The sequence below is a fragment of the Tachyglossus aculeatus genome, chromosome 16 (assembly GCF_015852505.1).
Source record: "Tachyglossus aculeatus isolate mTacAcu1 chromosome 16, mTacAcu1.pri, whole genome shotgun sequence".
Taxonomy (NCBI): domain Eukaryota; kingdom Metazoa; phylum Chordata; class Mammalia; order Monotremata; family Tachyglossidae; genus Tachyglossus; species Tachyglossus aculeatus.
The window spans coordinates 32,096,840-32,114,503 of NC_052081.1; positions in this window are offsets into that span (position 1 = coordinate 32,096,840).

The following is a 17,664-nucleotide window of genomic DNA, read 5'->3' on the forward strand; positions in this document are numbered from 1 at the left end:
GGCTGTTCTTCCCAACATTAGTTCTTTGGTTGGAGCAGCCTATTTTCGTTGATTTCCCCGCCTACTCTTCAACTCCTCAGCCATCTGTACAGTCTACCACTTCCAAGTGGCACTCAATAAACATTAGACAAATGATAACCGCGTCATCTTTCTTCCTTCTCCCATCTCTGCCCAAGGGGTTGCCAGGTGAGATAGAGTCTCAGGGTTCCAGTTAGTAGGTACAGATCCCTTGTAGGAGTCACAAAGTGTTTCCAACTATCCCCCAAATTGTATTATGAGGTCATATTGCAGAAAACAGCTCAGTCAATAAATCAATCAATCAGAGGTATTGTGCGTTTAATGTGAGAAGAGCAATGTACAAAGTGCTTGGCAGATAATAAATAATTCTGGTATTTGTTAAGCCCTTACTGTGTGCCTGGCACTGTAATAAGCGTTGGGGTGAATACAAGCAAAACGGGTTGGACACAGTGCCTGTCCCACATGGGGTGCACAGCCACAATCCCCATTTTACAGATGAGGAAACTGAGGCCCAGAGAAGTGAAGTGATTTGCCCAAGGGCACACAGCAGACAAATGGCAGAGCCAGGATTAAAACCCATGACCATCTGACTCCCAGGCCAGTGCTCTATCCACTACACCATGCTGCTTTCAATTCATCTGATTAATTAATTATGGCATTTATTAAACGCTTACTACGTGCCAAGCATTGTTTTAAGTGCTGAGGTAGATAGACAAGTTAATCAGGTCAGAAATAGTCTCTGTCCCTGATGGGCCTCACAGTCTAAGTAGGAGGAAGTAGGACTTAATCAATAGGCATAGTCCCTGCCCACAAGGAACGTACGGTCTAACGGGGAGACAGATATTAAAATAAATTATGGTTATGTACATAAGTGCTGTCGGCAGAAGAGGGGGTGAATATCAAGTGCTTAAAAGGCACAGATCCAAGTACATAGGTGACGCAGAAGGAAGAGGAAGTAGGGGAAATGAGGGGGGTAACCAGCTCTTTCCTAGGCAGGCAGAATACCTAGCATTCCCAGTTGAATTCCTTAAGTACTCACCAGGCCTAGGTCTGCTGAACTTTCAAAATCAGATGAAATAGGCCTCATTCAGGCAGTGGTGGCCAGGATGGATTAGACATTCAAGCTCCGCCACATGTCTGCTGTGTGACCTTGGGCAAGTCACTTAACTTCTCTGAGCCTCAGTTACCTCATCTGTAAAATGGGGATTAAGACTGTGAGCCCCACGTCGGACAACCTGATCACTTTGTATCCCCCAAGCGCTTAGAACAGTGCTTTGCACATAGTAAGCGCTTAACAAATGCCAACATTATTATCTGTTCCCAGCTCTGCCACTCGTCTGCTGCGTGATCTTCGGCAAGTCACTTCATTCATTCACTCATTCATTCATTCACTGTATTTATTAAGCATTTACTGTGTGCAGAGCACTGTACTAAGCAGTTCACTTCTCTGTGCCTCAGTTACCTCATCTGTAAAATGGGGATTGAGACTGTGAGACAGAAACTCTGTCCAAACCAATTTGCTTGTATCTACTCTAGCGCTTAGTACGGTGCCTGGCACATAGTAAGCCCTAAACAAATACCATTAAAAAGTACTATGGATTGATTGATTGAGACACACCTAGCTCTCAAAGCATGGTTTGGTCACCAGTTCTAAGGAAGAAAGTTCAAACAGTTGTGATTTTCTGTTCCCTGGCTTGGTTCACATTGAGACTATGTAACCCCTGGGCTTAGGTTTCTCAATCTATAAAATAGGGATAAGAAATATCACCTCTCCACATCACAAGAGCACAAAGAGTTTCTGGTGCAAGGTATGATGTTGGTAAATTGCTTGCAGATCTACAGATGAAAAGTACAGGATAAAAGTACCCTTGGGATTGTCTAACACCCTTTTGCTTCCTTGGACAAAGTCTACTTGGGAAGGAAAGTTACTTATCAAGAAGTCCCCTTATACTGCTTGCTATGCCCTCCAAGATGCCCGAGGACCATATTTTCAAGGAGGGCTAGGACCAGATGTTGATTGTTTTCCACTACAGTCCTACCTAATCACTTTCAGATAGGGTTGTCCAACAGATCAACATAATCTACTTGTGGTAACTGTAATCCTAGAGCCAGTGAAAAAACCGAAGTGAATTTTAATATATAAAAGAGATAGGCAGCCATGAAGATTAATTTGCCCCCTTGAACTCTCTGCCAGAAAACTTTAAGGTAGAACTAACCCCAAAAGGAAGACAGGAGAGTAAAACTTTTCACAAAAAATTCAGTATATACGCTCCATATCTGGCTTTGTTTTATTTCAGATTTCTGATGCACCTTCAGATGTCCATCAGACTTAACAATTTTAGTGATGGTGTAAAAATTGGAAGGCATTTTAGAAGATGAGGAAATGTTCTCATTGGCTAAAAGGTGCTTATATTTATGTGTCAGGGCCCCAGTAGGAAGGTAGTCTCTCAAATATAAAAGCATAACAGAGCTTATTATAATCTAGTATATCAGCAAGACTTTTTTTTCCTCCAAAGAGCATCCAGATTTTTGCATTCAGAAACCCATTCTTGCAGCAGATAAGAAAGATTTTCCCAAATGAAAGCTCTCATTTGGTTTGGAAGACAGGTTTGTCCTCCTAACTAGAGCTGAAAAATACTGACTGGAGATAATATTCCCTAATATCACTTACAGCCATCCTACTTGAAGCACCCTAAGACCTGAAGCTATAGTCCAGAAGCTCCCTTCCCCTGGAAAACTCCTCAACTGCTCAAACTTTCCTACAGTCAGGCCCAGGATCAACCCATCTTGTTTTATTTGATTACTGCAAATATTGCTGTCTGCATCACCATATTTAATTGTACAGGGAAATTTTACCAAAGAGCAGACTGACTGAGTTTCATTAGCATATCTTCTGCCATCAAAGGGCCTTTCCGAATGTGCATCTCAACCTGTTCTAAGCCTTTCTCACTATCCTTGGAAGCCTGGGCAAATTTCCTTTGTCACCTAATAGGTTCATCCTAAATCCTGGGCAACTCCCCATGTTGACTCTGAAGGCTGAGGGGCCCAGGAGTCCTCCAGAACATAAGCTCCTTGTGGGAATGAATGTCTCTACCAATTCTATTATAATCTCCCAAGCACTTAATGCAGTTCTCTCCCTTTTTTTTCAATAAATACCATTGTTTGATTGACTGGAGTCATAGACTGGGAATCTCAGGAAAAACTAACTAGGGTCTTTGCATCACCCCAGAAAACAAGGAAGAATAAATGAGAGGTTTGGGGTGAGAGCAAAAAAAGAAAATGCATGAAGATACCAGGCTGAAAATATGAGGCTGGGGAGCCAGGTTGGGGAAAATCCAAACAATTAAGATGGTGAGGAGGGAAAGAGATACAGAAAGGGAAGAGAGAAAAGAGAGCCTCAGCAGAAATTATTGAACAGATGGTAACTTATTGTCAATTAAAAGAAACAAAACTAGTGTTAAATTGAAAGGGAAAATCAAGGACAGATGGTATGTTATTTGTTAGCACATGAAGTCTGTTTCATCATTAAACACTTCATAATTATCATTTAATAATGATTTTTTTCCCTGTTGGTGTGAATCAAAAGCTATGCAGCGACATGCAGCACTGTACTAGGCGCTTAGGAAGATCAGAGTAACAAAATGACCTGTTCCCAGAATAACTGGAAAAGTCCCCAGGCCCCACAAATTTTGATACTCAGACTCAGGGAAACCCTCTTTCTGTGCAGTTGAAGTATTATAACTGTTCTGTAGCATAGCAGATGGTGGGCAGACTTAGAAAGAGGAACAATAAGACACCAAAACATTGCATGCAAATCTTTTAAACCCCAAGACTTCAGGACGAAAAACGTAACAATTTTTCAGGGACAAGGAACCAGGTGTTTTTCAGTTTACAAAGTTTCTCTTCTGGAGCAGAGGTTTTGCTCATGGCATGTATGACTCTGTCAGTTCTTTCAATGTCCTCATGATAGTCAACCTACTGGAAGAATTCTAGATTAACCTCTGCTGTAAAGCCCAGGCCTGACAGGATAGCGTCTGGAACATAGAGATCTAGGCCTTTGGCCCATGAAACAAATCTTACTGTGACCATAAGACAGTGGCAAGGAAAAACAAAAAGACACAAATTTGCTTGCTGCAGTAAGGTCTCTAATGGAGCCCAATAGGTTTGGAGCAGTAGGGGAAAAAAATCAGTAAAAAGAATATATCTAGAATAGAGTGAAAGTGTGTGGGGTGACCAGGGAGACAAAGCGCAAATAGTTCAGGATGCCAGGAAGAGAGCAGAAGCTGGGACCTGGTGAGGGGAGGGAGGAGGGCGGGAGCAGGGAAGGGGAGGGGTCACTTTTCTGGTGAGTTTTACAAAAGCAGAAACCCAAAACTCAAGAGGCAATCATTTCAAGAGGAATGATTTCCACTGAGCTTACACTGAACCAACAATACTAATGTCAACTGATTTGTTAACCACCAAAATCAAAGAGGGATTTTTTTCTATACTTTTCATAGCAGTGTATCACTGTAGGGTTAGAATATAATAGCTGATAGAATGTCGATAGGGTTATTTTGGTAGATTAGTCGATCTGATGAGCAACTCTTTCCCTAGGTCCCATCTTGCCCCTCAGACATCAACCTCTTATTATTAATAGCAATAATAATAATAATAGTAATTGTGGTACTTGTTAAGCACTTACTATGTGTCAGGCACTGTACTAAGCACTGGAGTGGATACAAACAAATCAGTTTGAACAGAGTTTCTGTTCCACGTGGGGCTCACAGTCTCAATCCTCATTTTAGAGATGAGGCAACTGAGGCCCAGAGAAGTGAAGTGACTTGCCCAAGGTCACATGGCAGACAAGTATGGAGCAGGATTAGAATCCATGACCTTCTTACTCCCAAACCCATGCTCTATCCACCAGACCATGCTGCTTTGTCTGGGAATGGCCCTGAAATGATCTAGAGTGGGCAACTGAGAGAGAAGGCACAGATAGGTGAAATGCTTGAACTGTTCAGTCAGACTGCATGTGTTGCCGTCAGGGCACCTTCCGTGTGCTTGGTCCATAAAATCCCAACTAATATTATGTGGACTGTAAGCTTATTATGGGCAGAGAGCATGTCTGCTAATTCTGTTGTATTGTACTCTACCAAGCGCTTAGTACAGCACTCTGCACATAGTAAGCACTCAAAAAATACCACTGATTTATTGATTGATGGATGGATGTGCTCAGTTTACTGAGACACTCCCTACAGGGACCCCAAACACATTTCTCTACTCAAAAATAATCTTTGAAACACATGCACAGCTCCCACCCTGCATTCATGACTTAGCAGCAAATACTGAATAATGGAGGGAAATACTATTGTGTTAACTTGTAAATAAGGTAGATTTTGCTGGTACAGGCTCTTTGGGAAGTTGCATCAATTCTTTCCTGCCACTGGGTTAGCATTCAGGGCGCTAAAGCCATCCATCATTTATACTGTAGCGGGACTCAGAGACTATGGGAGAATCAGACACAATAGGAATTTTTACATCAAGCAGACTGTTCTCAATATGAAGGCTCAGTCAGAATGAAGACAGCAACTCTGGGATAAACTTGACATCAGTGTTGGAAATGGGAGGAAATTGAGAGTAGAGTAGTTTGTTGAACATTTTAATTGGAAAAATAAGGAAATAGGAAAGTATGTATACAGGCCCAGACTTAACCCCTTAAAAAGTAGCCCGCATGTAAAGAAGTAGTGGCTAGAGAACAGGCCTGGGAGTCCGAAGGACTTGTGTTCTTACCCCAGCTCTGCACTTCTCTGCTTTGTGATCTTGGGCAAGTCACTTAACTTCTCTGGGCCTCAATTACCTCATCTGTAAAATGGGGATGAAGACTGTGAGCCCCATGTGGGATAGGGACTGTGTTCAACCTGATTGACTACCCCAGCACCTAGAACAGTGCTTGGCACATAGAAGCACTTAACCAGTACTATTATTGTTATTATTATTATTAAGAATTTTACTTCATTTGCAGATTTGGGACTTTATGAGAGACAGAATCTTTGAAATTTTCTCGAGCTTTCACAATCAGTTGGGAATTAGCCTGTGGGGATATTTTAAGAGATGTTGTGTGGTGACGTAGTGCACATGTTCTCTGCATCATGGGTGTAGGAAGCGATGTAAAAGTTTAGCAAGCGTAACTGTGCAGGGAGTAACAGAAGCCAGGTGGCAGGGAGTCACAAGCAGCAAGATCAAATAATATGTTCTACATATAAAATAGAAAGGTTGTTACCCTGTAAAAAGCAGCCATTTCTTATACTGATGATGAATGAAGGCATGCTGAGGCTCCAAACTGGGTAGGTTACACATTACATTTCTTTCTCTTTGGTCATAGCTGCCCAGAGTCAGGAGGATTTTACTAAAGGAATTTTCCACTACACCCAACTTTTGACTCAAATCTGCCCAAGGAAAACCTAACTTTTAAGGTTCAAGTTAATATTAGGAGAGATGGTCCTGTGTAGCCCAATGATTGCTTTGGAAATCACAAACTCATAGACCCCCTTCCTAGAAGCCCACCTCAGAAACCCTGCCATCAGTGCATCCACTTTTCCAGCCTGGGTCTTATGGTAGAAAAGGGATAGGATAAAGAATGGGAGGCCTCAGGACAGACAGATAGTGAGGTTGGTCAGTCAATCCTATTTATTGAGTGCTTAATGTGTGCAGAGCACTGTACTAAGCACTTGGGAGAGTTCAATATAACCATAAAACAGCCCCATTCCCTGCCCACAACAATCTTATAGTCTAGACTAAGGTGAGTGGAGCAGTTTAAAGCAAATAATGCCACTGGGCAATAGATGTCAATCAGGCAGATTGTCAGACCAATCAAAAGACACAAATGAGGTCACAGTCTTGCAGTTGAAAATCCTACCTGCTTGACAACAATCTAATGCATTTTAGTCTTTTGTGTCCAAATTGAGGCACTCAGTAAAGAGACAAATCCTCTTAGTGTTAACTGGCAGATGAAACAAAATCTGGGAAGGCAATGAATATGGAATTCCAACAACTTTTCCCAAATTTACATTATATTTTGTCCTATACAGACACCACTTTTATGTTGGTGTCCAGTTTTGCTATACAGGTAGATATTGTTTGGTCTTTGCATTTCCAGTGTGCTCAGGTAGCATTTACAGTAAAGTAAATAGAATTCAATGGAAAACCATTTTCAAGTACTTTGTTAAATGTCCTTCTTTCCTTCTGAAGTTTTCTGCTGAGGGTGAAGATGCATAGTGTTCCCCTTTAAACACTCTAAAAGACAGGATTGTGTCAATCCTCATAATCAACCAGGGGGAAAATTAAAGAGGACTAAATCAGTACCCCAGCCTACCTGTGGCCCAAGGCACAAAGCTACCACTAAAGCACATGTGATATGCACAGCCCATGCAGCATTTCTCTAGCTACTGGGAAACTGGTAAAATGAGTTTCTAAAGCAGTTATTCCATAATTAGCTCCAGTGAGTCAGCACATGGAACAAAGCAGAGCAGTCACAGCAATGTACATTTCAGAAGTGATCAACTCCTGAGGCTCTTCTGTACAAGGTGGGAGAAATAAAACAGGAGGACAAGGTGTTCCATAATCTTCCAGAAAGCTGCAGGGTATGAAGCTAAGCGGCATATAAGTACTTTGGTGACCCTGAAGAGCCCTTATCCAAGAAACCCTGATGTCAGGGTGTATGTCTTTTATTTGTGTTTTTATTTTTTCCAAAGTTCTTTCACATCAATTATCACATTTTAACATCACAACTTCCTGGTGAGATAAGGAGAGGCAGTCAGGGAGTGGCTCTGTCAGTTGCCTGTTGTGTGACCTTGGACAAGTCATTTAACTTCTCTTCTCAATTTCCTCATCTGTAAAGTGGGGGTAAAATACTTGTTCTCCCTCCCTCATAGACTGTAAACCCCATGCAGAACAGGGACTGTGTGCTATCTGGTTATCTTCTATCTACCCCTATGCTTAGCACATATTGTTATTATTACTGTCATTATTATTATAATCCACATTTTACAGGTAAGGAAGCAGAGGCACAGAAAGGTTAAGGAGACTTGTCCACAGTCACACACCAGACCAATAGCAAAATTAGGACTAAAGTCTGGTCTCCCAATTCCCAGCCTTATGCTCTTTTCCACAAAGCCACACTGACTCTTAGCGAAGGATTTACATTAAAGATGGACTTGCACCAGGACCCCATAATTTTCCATTCTGTGTCCAGCCTTGACCTTGATACTGGGGCTTCCTTGAGTGGCCTCAGGGCAGTGCCTAGCTTGGCCAGCCTGTATGGCCTGCCAGGTTACAGAGTCAGGGGGAGGGTGGAAAGCTACCAGCACTACAGTAGCTGCCAATGTGCCAAGCAGGAAGCCCCATAAACACTCAATCTCCCGTGTGTACTGTCAACCTATTATTTTACAAACCGATAGAGTGTACTGGAACTGAAGGGACCAGTATTAGGGTAAGCCCATGGTAGCAGACTTAATAGGGCAATGCAAAATTGTTCAAACTGTTCCTGTCCCATTCAAAAACAACTACCGGCCGAGTCTGTTGCTGAAAACAGAGATCAATACAGCATATCGTCTCATGAAGCTCAGACTATACTTCTTCACGTTTCTTTGTGAAGGTAGGAAGAGGACTTTGAAATTCTGATTAATTTTCCTTCAATCCCATTGGAGACCAGGCAGTTTCTCCCCAAGGTCTGCACAGCTCGTTCTGCTCTGCACTGTCCCTACCCTCTGGTTCCACCACTAGCACTCATTCCTCATGAACTACCTTATTTCCCACCTCCATTACGGTCCATTAGGTCTTTTGGCCCATGCATCAGAAGCATTTCCTTCTCTTGCCAACACAGGCTTCTCAAGCCTTTTCAGGTTGAAGCATTAGGTCCTAGGGAGTCAACTTGTTGACCTGAAAATAAAAAATCCAGTCCTCTCAAAATAGTGTGTCTGTCTTGCTCTTTGCAAAAACCAGTTGGAGCTGATCTGGTACTTGACCTTGGATTTTAATCACACATAAACAAGCATCCTGAGCTCTGCACTCGGGCAGCCTTGCCCAGCTGGGCCTGGGCCAGACTTGAGTGTGCACCTTCTATGTGCAAGACTGAGAACTCAGAGTCCAGCAGAGGAGACTCAAAGCCAGAGAAGACCATAGGAGCTCTTCGGAGAGGAGGGCGGGTCGGTGAAACTTGGATTGTGACACTAGGCCGCTTTCTGAAGTACTGTTAGAATTGAGATAGAGCCTCAAATCTGTATTTACTGACCTCAGCGCCTAGAACAGACAGAAAGAATTTGGTGCCAATGCACCAAAGGATAGCTTTGGCCCTGGGAGAATCTAACTCTATTGGTTGCCTCTGAAATCTGTAGGGCCGGTGGTGGCATAAGGTCTTTCTGGATGACGTCTGTTCGAGCGCAGTGGGGAGATTCAGATCTTGCTAAAACTTGTTTGTGTGGTATTTATCGATGTAATGTCACATCCTAGTAAACAGTGAGGGCTGGCAGCCCTAGCCATAGCAGTTTGCAATTTGCCCATCAGATGGGGAATGCTTTTACAGCAGCTGAGCGAGATTTTCATCTCCCTTCCCTCTTCCTCTACTTCACCTTTTCCCCCTCCTGCTCCAGAACCATACACACACTCACACTCTCTCTCACTGAGTCTCTAGGGTCTGGCCTAGGGGAGTAGACAAGATCTTCCTGAGGACTATATCAAGCGCATGAAATAGTTTTGGTGGCCAGATGTACATTTACAAAAAGAGAGTGTGAGCCTGTATCATCTTTCACCAACAGCAGCAGTAGTACTGAGCTCTACTTTGTGCAGTACACTAAGCTAAGCACCCACAGTTTACAGGTTGTTCCTGCTATTATAATTGCTCCTTTCTCAATTTTCTTTTTTTTAAAAAAATGGCATTTGTTAAGCACTTACTTGGCTCCAGGCACTGTATTAAGCGCTGGGGTAGATACAAGCAAATCAGTTTGGACACAGTCCATGCCCCACGTGGAGCTCACTGTCTTAATCTCCATTTAACAGATGAAGTAACAGAGGCACAGAAAAGGTAAGTGACTTATCCAAAGTCACACAGCTGACAAGTGGCAGAGCCAAAATTAGAACCCAGGTCCTCTGGCTCCCATTTCTTCTTCATGCATTCAATCGTATTTATTGAGCACTTACTGTGTGCAGAGCACGGTACTAAATGCTTGGAAAGTACAATTCAGCTACAGATAGAGACAGTCCCAACTATGGGATCTTCCCAACCCAGTAACTGTATCACGAAGTTCTTCTACAGAAGTATGGGATATGGGGGTGCAGTGGGGCAGGGCTGGGGTGGAGAGGGGAAAGAGAAAAGTTCCATAATTAAGATGAAAGGGGGAATCAAAAGGGCATGAGAAACCTTTGCTGGATTCCAAATAAGGTTTATGTTCTTTTGTAATGCTTGGGTGGGGAAGGAGCTTTATTTATTTGCCACTGACAAGATGGGCCAGGTTTTCTAATTTTCTCCGAGTAGAGAATGTGTGGGGAGGTGGGTGAGTGTGTGGGGCAGGGGGAGGGAAGGAGAAGGAGGGAGACAGGGAGTGATGGGTGTTTCACAATTTGTTCTGATCCAGGTGAAACTGTGCAGCAATCAGTAAACTGCTATCTAAGGCAGATAAACAGGGACACTCCACCTGCATCACAAACACAGGGATTAACCAAGAATGTCTGTAAACACAAATGCATTTCCTAGGCCCAAAATCACTCAAGCCCCAAGAGGCACCAGTTCATAGAGAAGGAGACCTGAGTCAGCGGGTCCCTAAACTTAACAGAGGTGTCATGGGGAACACACACACACACACTCACTCACTCATTCACTCTCTCAAACTCAAGTCTTTGCAGACAGAGTCTGGGGAAGAAGCAGGTGAACTCTGTGCCAGTCAGAGGACAAGGCAGTTGTTATGCAGTCTAGCAACAGGAGGAAAAGAAAACTGGCAATGATTGAAAGGTTTAATGAGGTTTTAACTCCCAGCCCTACCCCCTGATTAGCCTTCCTTGGATACTAAAACATTTGAAGCCTGCCAACCACCCAGCCATTCCCAATTTTTTTTTTTTCATGTGGGAGGACATTGTCCGAAGCTCCCCATGGCCCGGTTCGGGAGGTGGTGGTGCAGCAACAGACTGGATGGGTTTAATCACTGTGTATTCATGAAGGCTGAATGACCAGGCCTTCTGCTGCTGGGCGAGGCAGAGTCTAATCCCGGCTCTGCCACTTTTCTGCTGTGTGACCTTGGACAAGTCACTTTGCTTCTCTGGGCCTCAGTTCCTTCATCTGTACAATGGAGATTAATACTGTGAGTCCCATGTGGGACATGGACTGTGTCCAACCTGATTATCTTGTATATACCCCACTGCTTAGTATAGTGCTTGGCACATAGAAGTGCTTAACAAAAGCCATAAAAAAATAGCAACAGTAGGCAGGTACACGGTCTTCCCCATTTGCTTTGGAACAGCTTATATTCTTCCCTCTGCAAACAGAATGGCCCCCACCAGTCAATACTTGGGCAATTCCTTCACTTTCATTTACAGCTTTGGCAGTGGAGAGGGGAGGAGAAAGCTGTTTTGGTTTCCTTCAACTGTAACTTGTTATCTAGGGCTGTTGGTGGGATTCACTAGTTAATATTTACCCAGTACATTAAGATAAGCAATACTATCTGAAAACATGCTGAACTTCTCAGCTGTTATATATTATCATTGCCACTCATATTGTCATATTCCTGACATTTGTTGAGCACTAATGTTTTGCAAAGCACTCTATTGAGAGCTGGGGAAAGGTACAAAGAGAGCACAAATACCACCATAATTTGTGATTATTGTTATGGCTTCACACAGGGGTGGGGGCAGGGAGGGAGGGAAATGACAGAACATCAATACCACTAAACAACAAAGGCAGCACAGTACGTGGCATCACGTTCAGCCTTGAGATGACAAGAATTCCTGGAACTCCCAGACCAACACCTTGGGGAAAACTGATACCACGTCCGTGGTGTTGGGATTCTGGAGAGGAAGCCAAAGGAAGATGGGGTCTCCGGATCTGAGAGAAGGAAGCAGTGTGGCCTAGTAGAAAGAGCATGGGCTTGGAAGTCAGAGGACCTGGGTTCTAATCCCAGCTCCACCACTTGAATGCTCTGTTTCCTTGGGCAACCCCCTTCACTTTTCCATGCCTCGGTTTCCTCATCAGTAAAATGGGGATTAAGTCTGTGAGCCCCATTTGGGACAGGGAATGTGTCCAGTCCAACTATCTTGTATCTATCCCAGCACTTCGTACAGTGCCTGGCACATAGTAGATTAACAAATACCACAATTATTGCTATTATTATCCCCAAAGGTTGGTTGTGGGTGGGTACAAGAGGTGCCTGGCAGTGATTGGAAGGGTCCTCTCCACCCCTTCCCTCGCTCCCCACCACAGGCAGTGGATTCCGCTGGGGGCCCCAGGTCAGGGACAGAAGGATTTAAAAAGATGAATCACTTGCCACTTCAGGAACTGTGCTCCTAAAACCTTCCCCATTCTCCATCCAGGCTAGGAGCCATATTGGATCCTGAAACTAGTGCCTCTCTGACTAGATTCAGAAATGGGGTGATTTAAGGGGCAGAATTATTGCAGGCAGTAAATAGTTCTATTCTTTGAGCTCCTCCCTCTCCCCTTGGGCAGGGCCATGAAATGAAGGTTTGCCCAAGAATACCAAAATGCTAGCACTGGCCTCAGGTCAGTAAGGACCTCTTAAAACCATGTAAGTGCTGAACTTCAGAGTTTCCACCCAAGAGCCAGTCCTGACTCCCCTCATCTTATCCTCCCAGTATTTTCTCTGGTATTTCCACCTCAGCTCTCCCCGTGAATTCCCCCTATCTGCTGACTGTTCTTTTATCTCTCCCAGCAGGTAGCTGCCTTTATGTTGATTCCAGAGTAAAGAGATTGATATACATATTTCTTTATTATAGCTGAGAGGGAAACCATCCATTTCAGGGTCAAAAGGACGAGGAGGTCAGGGTGGGCTGTGGAATTATGACTCCCCATCTCTGAAGACCTTAATTTAGAAGACTCTTCTGACTGGGGTAGTGGACGGGCTGCTTTGGTTGGTAGCAGAGGAGAAGCCAGGACGGCCTATCAAGTTCTGGAATGAGAAAAGCTGTGGGCAGGGAACGTGTCTACCAACTCGATTATACTGTAGGCTGTCAAGCACTTAGTACAGTGCTCTGTAAGTGCTCAACAAATACCATTGATTGATTAGGGTAAGATAATAATGTCAACAATCAGTTGAGGCTGCATTCCCTTGGCTCTAGGAGAGCGTGAGAGCTTTCAAGCAAATTAAATGATTTCTCTTCTCACCTATGACACCAGCTATTGATTCAGAGACTCAAAATGTTCACAGATTAGTTTTGCTTATCAGCAGAACTAATAATAATAACGATAAAAATAATGATGGCATTTAAGTACTTGCTTTGTGTCAGGTCCTGTACTAAGCACTGGAGGTAGATACAAGATAATCAGATCTGACACAATCCCTATCCCACATGGGGGGTCCCAGTCTAAAAGAGAGGGAGAACAGGTGTTTTATCCCCATTTTACAAATGAGAAAACTGAAACACAGAGAATAAGTGACTTATCCAAGGTCACACAGGTGGCAAATGATGAAATTGGGACTAGAAACTGGGTCTCCTGCCTCTCAGTCCTATGACCTTTCCACTCGGTCACACCATCTTTTCCCAGGGGAAAACTGTGAATCACCTTCCACTTAGAAAAAACACACTCATCCATCTACCCCTTTTCTCCTTTATCAAAACCTCCAGTCACCAGACGTTGTGTTTCACCCCCCTGGGTTTATCCTGTGACCCTGCCTCTTGCCTCTTTGAGTCACTAATAGGACAGTGGGCATTGTAAACATGGCTCAGGGTGCCAGTCCCAAATTCTCAGAGCACTCAAGGAAGTCCCTGTGAGTGGCCCTGGCAGTGAGCAGAGAGCACCACCATACTCTGACAGGGGTTCCTTCATGTCCTCCACAGTATCTGTTGGTCAGCAAACATCAAATATTTATCATTCAGCAATGGAGCTAGGCTCGGGGGAGGGGGCAGGGGGGACACCCCGGAGTTAGAAGTATGTTTTTTGGGAAATTTCTTAGAACAGTGCTCAGTGCAAAGATGATGTTCAATAATATTGTTTCTGGTGGTGATGGCCAAGGTGTCTGCCTTTGGGGAGGAGCATTTGGAGTTTCTACGGCTTTTTCAGCTGCCACTTTCATCACAAATTCACCACAGGCTGCTGGAATACTGACTGGGAGCTTAGGGATAGGTGAGTTGGGTTTTCTCCCTCCCCTGGTTTTAAGAAAAGGATAGACCCCATCCACTGGAATGGGCCAGACGCCTGGGCTTAGGGAGTGGAAGTGACAGTCTATTGATATTGTATCTGATAGGACTATATTGTATCTAATACAGCACTTAGCACGGTGCTTGGCCCACAGTAAGCACTTAAATACCACAATTATTATCATTATGAAAATCTTTGGTTCTGTTCTCTGTCTCCCCCTTTTAGACTGTGAGCCCACTATCGGGTAGGGACTGTCTCTATGTGATGCCAATTTGTACTTCCCAAGCGCTTAGTACAGTGCTCTGCACATAGTAAGCGCTCAATAAATACGATTGATTGATTGATTGATTGAAAATCTCTTCCAGGCAGCGGTTGCTACTGTTTCCTCAGCAGCAGCATGGTTGAATGAAATAAGTTCCAGAAAACTAGTTCTAATCCTGACTCTGCTACTGACTCATAATCTAAAACATGTCCATCTATCTATCCCTGTTTCTCTGCTATAGATAGGTGACTCCTTTTTCGACACCCCTAACCCAAAGGTATTGACAACTTAAAGGAGATTTGAAATGTGATTCTAAAAGGAGCTATGGTAATAAAAGCACTAAACTATAAGCTTCTTGTGGGTAGGGATCGTGTCTTCCACCTCTATTGTACTGTCCTCTCTCCAAGGCTTAGTGCAGTGCTTTGCACACAGTAAGTGTTCAATACATTCCTCAGATTAGCTGATTGATTCAAGGTGAAAAGTGGTTCTTAGTTAGTCAGCATTCAGAGTGGCCCAATGAGAAGCTAAACAATTTGTACGCCAAGGACCTGCTCTTTGCCCTTGCAACATTTAACTCTGCTTTAGCCCTTTTCTTCCCAGTCCCTCTTTCGGGTTAGTCTGGCAAGACAAAGCTAAGGGCAGGCTCGTCCAACTGGATTCAACATTAGTCTGGGCAGTCACGGGCCCCGGGCTCAGGGCCTCAGAAGCCCAGCTCAGCCTGGACAGGTTCTGCCCTGCGGATCCTGGAGCTAGTTTTGTTCTGGCCCAAACCCAGAGGGGTCCAAGCAAAAGTGTCCGTGACCCAGAACCACAGGAAGGAATCAGCAAGTTAATAGCTTGTCAGTTCCTGGTTTTGATTCCCTGAACTGCCATGAGCTAATTTCAATGAGCCACTCTGCTCAACTGTCACATGGTGATACACATGGGCACACACACTCCAACCCAACACACATGTGAAGTTCAGCTTCCCAGAACTCCACTGACATTCTTCTCCACAGTACCCACACAAGGAAACGAACAATGACCCAGACACATTAAGTAACAGGGCAGAGGCAAAGTGGTACAATAAAGAGGATAACCAGTGTCAGGGGCAGAAGTGAAAAACATGAAATCTGTACAGAGCTCTGGCATGGGGAATTATTACCACCCTCGGGCTCCCTGGGTTTCCAATTTCACCTGAAAGACATATAAGCCTTTGGTGCCAGTTGGTTGTAAAAAATGTGGGTCAGCCTCAACTCCTCTGAATCCCTCAGCAAAAAAGTTGCATTCATTTTCTGCAGCTTTGACTATCTAAACCTTCATTCCCAGACTCTCACAATCCCTTTTCAAGAAGGAAAAAAGACACTGAACAGATATGATCCTGACAAGTATGTTCTTGGAGTCTTCGGTTATTTCCTAACTAAACCAGCAAAATGTGGCATTAGAGGAACCTGATGAAGCTTCCTTAGCCAATATCAGCAATTAGCTACTTACCAACAACAGGAAAAACAGAACAGATGTCACTCGTGGTTTGCAGCAAGGTCAAAAATGGGAGTGAAAACTTAGGAAAACAGCTAAAAGGCAAAACAGTGGGTGACACCCACTTCAAGTATACGTCTCTTGGCATTACATGCTGCTGTGTACGTGCGCTGGCACAGATTCTGCCCTCAGGCTCAGATCTCCAATTGCAGAACCCCTGAAGCTTTGGCGACTCCGTTCTTTGAGGGCTGAAGTTTTAGGGCCGAAAGAATGTTTATTTTATGGTTAAGCATCCTTTAAAAAGCCAGGCTTGAAAGTCTGCAGAATCAGTTATCTGGAAATCAGTTCTTCTGATCAACATGAAGACTATCCCTTAAACGTCACCCTGCCCTAACCAAGTGCTGATGTGCTGGGTCCCTGACTGCTGGCTCCCTCCATTCTGGCTACTCATGGTCCCTGGGTTCAAACCCAGAACACTGACACTAGCAGCTTTTCAGAGACACACACTGAATGGGGGTGTTGCGGGGTGGGGGTGGGATAGCAGGGGAGAAGGAAGTGACTTCTAGGGATTGTGTCTTCCAACTTTATTGTACTGTCCTCTCTCTAGGGCTCCAGTTATTGGAAATTAATCACATAACTAAGAAAACTGCATGCCTCTGGATTCCTTATGAAAAGGAGAGAGTGACATTCTGTTTGCATTGCCTGGAGCCTCCCTTTCTGACAGCCAGATCCAAATACAGGCAACTAGTGGTTTCCCATTTCTGGGGCACCAGAGGGAGTACGCCACCATCATGGAGGAGCCCTGACCCTCGCCGGGACCGCCACCTCCGGGGAGCCCTCCCGGATGGGAACGGGCCCGGGGGCCGCCTCCCACAGACCACCATCGTCAGGAAAGCCGTGGGTTTGAATCCCGGCTCCGCCACTTGTCTGCTGCGTGACTTGGGCAAGCCACTTCACTTCTCTGGGCCTCAGTTATCTCATCTGTCAAATGGGGATGAAGACTGCGAGCCCCACGGGGGATAACGCCCGTGCTTAGAACAGTGCCCCTTCTAGACTGTGAGCCCATTATTGGGTAAGGACCCCATCTCTATCTGTTGCTGAATTGTACTTTCCAAGTGCTTAGTACAGTGCTCTGCACACAGTAAGCCCTCAATAAATGTTATCGAATGAATGAATGAATGAATGCTGTGAGATGGGCAACCCTAATCGAAAAGGCAAAGGAGCTTAGAAGGACAGATGCAGTAAATCCCCTCTGCTCTCAATATCAGTGATCAGAGCCCAGGTAGATGGGCTTTTCGAGGATAGAAAGAAGCAAAGAGGTAAGAAAGGAGTAAAAAAAAGGAGGAAAAGAAGAAAATGCTCCAAGCAGGAGGGACCTCTGCAGTAATCAGTGGCCTTTATTAGTTAGAATTGTTAAGGTCTCTCTAGGTTATAGGCATATAAACTAAGCACATAGAAAGACCCAGAAGAAACAGGTCTTCAAAGATTCTAAAGTTAGCAAAAAGTAGTATAATATTATGTGGTAGTTATCTCCCCTAGCAAAACAATATGCCAGTTCAGTTCCATTGATCAATTTCCCAGAAACCCT